Raw genomic sequence first — 7,923 nt, forward strand, 5'->3', positions numbered from 1 at the left:
GGTAGTTGTGTAGTTCATTTGGGCATCATTCAGATTTTTGCTAGCATAATAAATCACATGAAGTAATTTGTTTTCTCGTTGTCCTAAAACGACGCCTATAGCATAATCTGAAGAATCACACATAATCTCAAAGGGTAGGTTCCAGTTAGGTGCCTTGACTATCGGGGCAGTAGTGAGTAAAGTTTTAAGCTTCTCAAAAGCCTCTAAACAAGCATCATCAAAGACAAACTTAACATCTTTTGCAAGCAAATTGCAAAAAGGTCTAGAAATCAAGCTAAAATCCTTAATGAATCGACGGTAAAAACCTGCATGCCCTAGGAATGACCTAATATCTTTTACGGTTTTTGGGACCTGTAAAGTCTTAATAAGGTCAACTTTGGCTTTTTCTACCTCTATACCCTTTGAAGAGACGATGTGCCCTAATACAATTCCTGATTTAACCATGAAATGGCATTTTTCCCAATTAAGCACTAAATTTTTTTCCTTACACCTAGTCAACACTAATGTCAAATGATGCAAACACTCACCGAAAGATGAACCAAACACTGAAAAATCATCCATAAAGACCTCTAAGAACCGTTCTACCATATCAGAAAATATGTTCATCATATAACGCTGAAAAGTTGCAGGGGCATTACATAGCCCGAAAGGCATGCGTCTATACGCAAAGGTACCAAAGGGACAGTTAAAGGTGGTTTTCTCTTGGTCTTCTGGGGCAATAACGATCTGATTATAACCGGAGTATCCATCTAAGAAGCAATAGTGACTATGTCCAGTTAATCGCTCTAGCATTTGGTCGATAAAAGGAAGGGGAAAGTGATCCTTCCTTGTGACCTTGTTCAATTTACTATAGTCAATACACACACGCCATCCCGTGGTCACTCGGGTTGAGATTAATTCATTATTATAATTCTGGACTACAGTGATACCTGCTTTCTTGGGGACAACCTGAACAGGGTTGACCCACTTACTGTCTGAAATTGGGTAAATAATACCCGCATCTAATAACTTAAGCACATCTTTTCGAACTACCTCTTTCATGTTAGGGTTCAGTCGATGTTGCATCTCCCTAGAAGGTTTGGAGTCTTCCTCTAAATGAATCTGATGCATACACACAGTAGGACTTATACCCTTAATGTCTGCTATAGTCCACCCTAAAACTTCCTTATTGTCTTGAAGTACATTTACTAGCCTACTTTCCTGATCACTATCCAAATTGGAAGCTACAATCACAGGTAAAGTCTAAGATGGGCCTAAAAACACATACTTTAGAGTATAGGGTAGTGGTTTAAGGTCCAACTTTGGGGTCTTTTCTAAGGAAGGAATTAGGGTAGTCTCAGAAACTAGTAACAGTTCGAACCTAGCTTTCCATCTATCAGTGTCTAACACAGGGGTAGAATCTAATAGAGCATTCACCTGTTCAATAGTGCTACCATCGTCAAAATCTAAACCAAAATGGGATAGACAACTTTCTAATGGGTCTTCAGACAAGATGTTTGGTAATGACTCCTGAACTAAGGATTCTATCATGTTCACCTCCTCAACACATGTGTCATCTAGCTCATGAGGTTTCTTACTGACATTAAAAATGTTCATCTCCATAGTCATATTACCAAAAGATAAACTCATCACACCATTTCGACAGTTAATGATCGCATTAGACGTAGCTAAAAATGGGCGACCTAAAATCACAGGTATCTGGTTCTCTGGGTCAGGGACAGTTTGGGTATCTAGGACCACGAAATCCACTGGATAAATAAAGTTGTCGACCTCAATAAGAACATCCTCCATAACACCTCGAGGGATTTTAACATACCTATCACCTAACTGCAGTGTCATCTGAGTAGGTTTCATTTCACCAAGTCCTAGCTGTAAGTATACATGGAATGGCAGTAAGTTCACACTTGCTCCTAAGCCAAGTAAAGCTTTTTCTACCCGGAAGTTACCTATTGTGCAAGCAATGGTAGGAGAACCTGGGTATTTGTACTTTGGAGTTGTGGTGTTCTGAATTATTGAACTTACGTGACTAGCTAAAAAGGCTTTCTTATGGACGCTAAGTTTTCTCTTTCGCGTACACATATCCTTAAGGAACTTGGCATAAGCAGGAATTTGCCTAATTGCATCTAATAAGGGAAGGTTTATGGTAACTTGCTTAAAAACCTCCATTATGTCATTAAAGTTCGATTCCTTCTTTGTTGGTACTAATAGCTGAGGAAATGGGGTTCTAGGCCTAAAATCATACCTTTCAGGAACCGAATTCACATTATTAGAAACTTTATCAGTCTCTTCAGCTATTGGTCCTGAGAGGTGAGATCCTGAGGGGTGAACTACAGTATGTTCACTATCGGGCATGGTTACCTTATTGTCTACAACTCTACCACTTCTAAGGGTTCTAACAGCATTCAATTGATTCGATGGTTTTGCACCTAATTCATGAACTCCTCTAGGGTTGGGTTGTGTTTGACTAGGAAACTTACCTTTTTCTCTCAAAGAATCACTTATCAGACCAACCTGGGTTTTTAACTCGGAAATAGCCTGACTATTTTCTTGTCCTATCCTGTTACTAGCTTGTAGACTTTGTTCTACGGATAACTGGAATTTTGCAGTTTGCTGAGTTAACAAGGCGAGAGATTCCTCTAAACTTAGGATTTTCTTATCTGACTGATTCTGAAACTGAGCTAGTCCTGAAGGATTCTTAGTATAGCCAAAACCTGGGGGAGCATTAGAATTACTAAACTGACCTTGACTTTGGCCCTTAGGCCACAAAGGTTCGGATGGTTTCTCCAACCAGGATTATAGGTTTCTGAATATGGGTCAATCTTTTGACGGTTATCAAATCTAGTGTTATTATAAAGAGAATTGGCCTGCTCTTCAATATTCTGGCCTTCCCAAAAGGGCTCCACTCTACCACTAGTCTGGCCCACTTCTAAGGCTTCTAACCTTTTTTCTATAGCAGCAATTTTGACATCTGATTCATAGTCTCCTTCTACCCTATTAACGTTTCCTCTACTTAAAAGAATTGTTTTCTGGGGTGCCCTACTATTTTCCCATTGCGGGGTTTTTTCGGCGATTTCATTAAAAAATTCCATCGCCGCATCAACAGTTTGGTTTTCAAATCCACCAGTGCATAGAGACTCAACCATGGTCGTTGTGGAATAATCTAAACCCTCATAAAGGATCTGAACTAGCCTAACCTTTATTAAACCATGATGAGGACACTGGGATAATAAATCATTGAACCTTTCCAAATACATATATAAAGATTCTCCCTCTTGTTGTGAAAATGTGCATATTTGCGTCCTAATAGACGATGTTTTGTGCCTAGGGAAAAAATTATTGAAAAAGTCAGATGTAAGTTGTTCATATGTCTCAATTGACTCAGAGTCCAAACTATACAGCCACGACTTGGCCTTATCTTTCAGGGAAAATGGGAATAACCTAAGTTTCAAAGCATCATCATCTAAGCCTCTAATTCTTAAAGTACTACATATTTCCTCAAAATCCCCAACATGGTAATAAGGGTTTTCATTTTCTTTCCCTAAAAAGATTGGGAGCATCTGTAAGGTCCCAGGTTTCAGTTCATAGGGTGCCTTCGTTTCAGCTAACTTAATACACGAAGGACGGGTAGTCCTAGTTGGATTCTACAAAGCTTTCAAAGTTGCCATTTCTGGCGCTATCGGAGCAAAGGGGATTCTCTCCTCAGTCAAACAACGTTCAAAAACAGACTCTTCAAAAGCCGAACTTTCTATATTAAGGTAATCGAAACGCTTCGAACTACTAGGTTTCTCTTTAACAAATCTACCTAGTGCGTCTCTTTTACGTTCAGGCATACAATAGAATTTTCTAAATTGGAAGGGTAAGCAAACACAGATCAAGGCCGACTCAACCAAATCAAACCTATTGATTTCTAGCGAACAAAAAGCATAATGGCTCCACTTAGATTGTTTCTAGACCAGCTTCTAATCCTTCGAACGGGAATTCGTTACAATTTAAGCAAACCCCTATGGGATCAATCCGAGTTAACGTAAGTTGAATAGAGGCGAGGGAAGCTCGGTGGAGCTTTGATACCCAAGGCCTCACCGGTATTACAAGGCGGCGCAATCATGCATTCAACTTACAGAAACCGTCAAGAACTTCGAAGTATGCTTAAAAGAGTAACCAATATTTTTAGAATGACTTTCCTGTTAAGCTCGTTACTCTATCGGTCTCGTTCTAGTCAAAATTTTAGGCTTAGGTTCGCGTAGGTTACGTGTTCCTAAAGAGGGCAAGAAGAGAACGGTGATGAAATCCGAACCCTTATCTTGTATGGCCAGGCCTTGCCCTTTACTAGAAAAATAAATGTCCATATTCAGTCCTCAACATATATGCATACGAAGGAGTCCAGTAACTCGCTGACAGGGGATTCACGAGTGTTTAGAATCTTACCTCTCGTTCCAGACGGGGGATGAATCGGTTGTAGTCGACTCGGGCCACTGACTCCGATGTCTAGTGTACGAACCCAAGGTGCATAGACAATATCGTAATTGTCCTCCTTCTCTGCAAACAGTTTATATTTAAAGTACCCTTCCGTAGGGTAATAAAAAAAAATAATGTCCCAAAGTCCAAAAGTCCAAAAAAATAAAGAAAAATTACAAAAATAATAAACCCTAATACAGTTTTTTTTTAAATAAAATAAAAAACCCTAAACTAAATTGTCTAAAAAAATTAAAAAATTAAAATTGTCTTCTTTTCTGTTCTTTTTGCTTTAATTTTTAGCTCCAAGTCTTTATGAAATCACCAAACTCCTTGGCTCAATTTTCTTTATGATCCGGAACCTATAGACACAAGATAAATACCCAAAAACATAAAAAAAGACAAAAATAACAAAAACAAAAAAAATAAATCTAAAACCCTAAAAACAAGTCCGCGTCGGTGGCGCCAAAAATTGATGTGATTTGTAGATAGTGGAAAAAGTGGTTCGATTCTCAGACTTGTGAAGGATATTAATTAGACTTAAATCCTAATATTAAAATAGAAAACTCACTAAAAATTATAGCAAGCTCAATCAAAGATGATATCAATACTAAAAGAAACACTGAGGCTAAGATTCCACTATTTTCCAAGTTCAAAGTAATTAAACCAATACTTATATTTATGCAATTTTCTTGTTTAATTTGATTCTAAAATATTGCAACAAGTAGTTTTCAAAAGTAATAATTGTAAATACCAAGTATGAAGCATCAAAAGTCTTAAAACTAAGCATACTGCATCAAAATAGATCACAATAACTCAAATAAAAATCATATTCAATAATATTTCAAGGCAAATAATTGTATAATTATTGCAAATAAAAAGATAAAATAGAATATACCACTTTTTATTGGAAAAATAGCTTCCTCTATCGCCTCAGCAATGGGGTTTAGCTCCTCATATTAATCATGATCTCAAAATATGTGTTTGTTGCTCAAAAGATGATTAAAAGAGTGAAAAGTAATAACACAGACTGTTTGCAACAGTGTATTGGTGTTGCAAAACAGCTGTTACAATGGAACTGTTACAGAAAAACTGTTGCTTTGTCGCTGATTTTAAGACCCTAGAATAAGACTGCCCTGAACAGCTTAATGTTCTTCTGCTGTTAAACAATGACACTTTTCTGCGAATGTCTACCAAGGGTCAATGTTCTTCGCGTTCTTCTTCTTCAACAACAACAGCAGCAGAAACAAAGTTTGGTAAAGCTCTGATTTCTTCTTCTCTGGCTCTCCTTAGGTTCCCAAACTCTCGACACCTCTTCTATATGACCCAAGACATCTATTTATATCAAAAATACCGATTAAATCTCTCCCAAATCTTCCAAAATCTCTTTCCTTCTCTTCACGGCCAAGTTGCGACAATTTCTTGTTTTGGGATTTCTACGCGTTTCTGAGCTTTCCTTTTTATTCTAAACTCTTCCTTAGATAGATACAAATCTTTGGTAAGGTTTACAACGTTTTAATCACTCTAAAATTCCGTAAAACAGGTCACACACGTGACTTTCCATATTTTCTTGTTGTGAGAAAAATCCGTCGTTTGAGCCCATTCTAATCGATTTAAACACCCATATCAGATTCCTAGACCCATAGGAGTCTATCCTATGAAAATCAGAGGTTTAATCGACCTCAAACTCCTTCAAATCACGATTGCCAAAACTGCTCTTTAACTGCATTTTTTTCCCCGCCAAAATCCTTTTTTTTAATGTTGAAGATGGTTGCCCCTTATCCAGAGTAGGGGTGCGATTAGCAACTGCCTGGAAATGGGATGCCCCTTAGTAATTAGGTTACCCCTTATTCAAAGTGAAAGTCCGAATAGCAAATGTCCTCCGGGTGCTTTCCGACAACTTTTCGAGCCAATTTTTTCCAAAAATGTTTATTAGCCAAAAATACCTACAAATAAATAAAACATTATAATAAGTACAAAAATGAGCCCTAACAATATATAGAATCGAGACAACTCAGACACAAAAATGTGTCTATCATATACATGTTATGTGGATGTGTATATGCTTATACTTTGGTGTGTTTGATGAGCACTTGTTTTGAGTTTGCCAAAAATTTGAATTCTTGCAACAAAGTTATTTCTTAAGCTTTGGTTTTCAATTACTTGACTTCACATCTCCTTATGGTAGTAGTTACATGTTGCAAACTCCTTTTACTTTGCAAGATCACAAGCACAAAAAAGAAACAAGAAAAAAAAAGGGCACCAGACTATTCTACCATTGGACCATTGAGGGTTGCTGATTTTCACTGGTATTATAGAGATGTAGAGGTAGATGGTGAAATGGAAGCCCAGACAGTCATGATATTAGTCACTGGTCAGTAATTCCATATTGACTCACGGTGTGTTGATGGGTTATGGAAATATATGCTGGAGAAAAAGGGTTGAGAAAACTTTTGAAAAAAGAACAATTGACTTCAGTTTTTTCCCTTTTTGCAACTCTTTCAATGTGTTACCTGTTTTTTTTTTATTAACGGACAAATTACTATAATTGATTAACGGAAAAATTATTGTAAATGAATATTTAAAGTAATACATGTATTTTCTGTATGTGTAGTTTTTATTTTTTGTATGTGTAGTTTTGATGTATAACAGATGAGTATAAATCTATATATATGCATATGTAACTACTGGTTACACATCTATATATAAGTGTAACTTTGAATTACACATGCCATATGCATGTGTAACTTCTGGATACACATGTTATATGTTGGTGGTGGTCGGCAGTGGTGGCGTGAGGTGGCTGGTGGCGGTGGCTGGCGGCGACGGTGGTGGTCGGAGGTGGCGGGTGGTGGTTGATGGTGGTGGTTTGACGGTGGTGGTTGGTGGCGGCGGTGGTTGGTGGAAGCGGTGGTCGGGAGGTGGCTGACGGTGGTGTTCGGAGGTGCTTTGACGGTGGTGGTCGGAGGTGGTTGACGGTGGCTGGTCAGAGGTGGATGGCGGTGGTGGTCGGAGGTGGTTTGTGGAGGTGGGGTGACGGTGGTGGTCAGAGGTGGTTGGAATATCATCACACTATATTTTAATAATTTTGGGCCCAAATTTAAATTTATTTAATTATGGACTTGACAATATGCATAAGGTATCAACGGCTTTTAATAATTTGGGGCCTAGATTTAGACTTCTTTTAATTAAGGGCCTCATATTATGGATTATCCATGGGTTAGGCCTTAGCCTAATTTTACCTATGGAAAAAAGATGTTATATTAAGGAAAGGATGGCATTAATAGTAATTAAAGAGGCTTAGGACATGTGGCATGGTATCATAAAAGGATGGGCTTTTGGAAAGCCTATATAAGGGAGGACAAAGTACAATGGAAAGTCAACTCTCTCTCTTACCATTCATAGTAAGTGTGGTCATTAGGTGTGACTAGGACGGATAGGACCAAAATCATATTCACCCCTCAACAGAGT

General features: G+C 38.0%; 1 pseudogene; it reads left to right on the top strand.

Annotated features, from left to right (window-relative positions):
• Positions 1-3,201: 3,201 nt before the first annotated feature.
• LOC113276796 lies at positions 3,202-3,301 on the top strand (annotated as a pseudogene).
• Positions 3,302-7,923: the final 4,622 nt, after the last annotated feature.

The sequence above is a fragment of the Papaver somniferum genome, chromosome 4 (assembly GCF_003573695.1).
Source record: "Papaver somniferum cultivar HN1 chromosome 4, ASM357369v1, whole genome shotgun sequence".
Taxonomy (NCBI): Eukaryota; Viridiplantae; Streptophyta; class Magnoliopsida; order Ranunculales; family Papaveraceae; genus Papaver; species Papaver somniferum.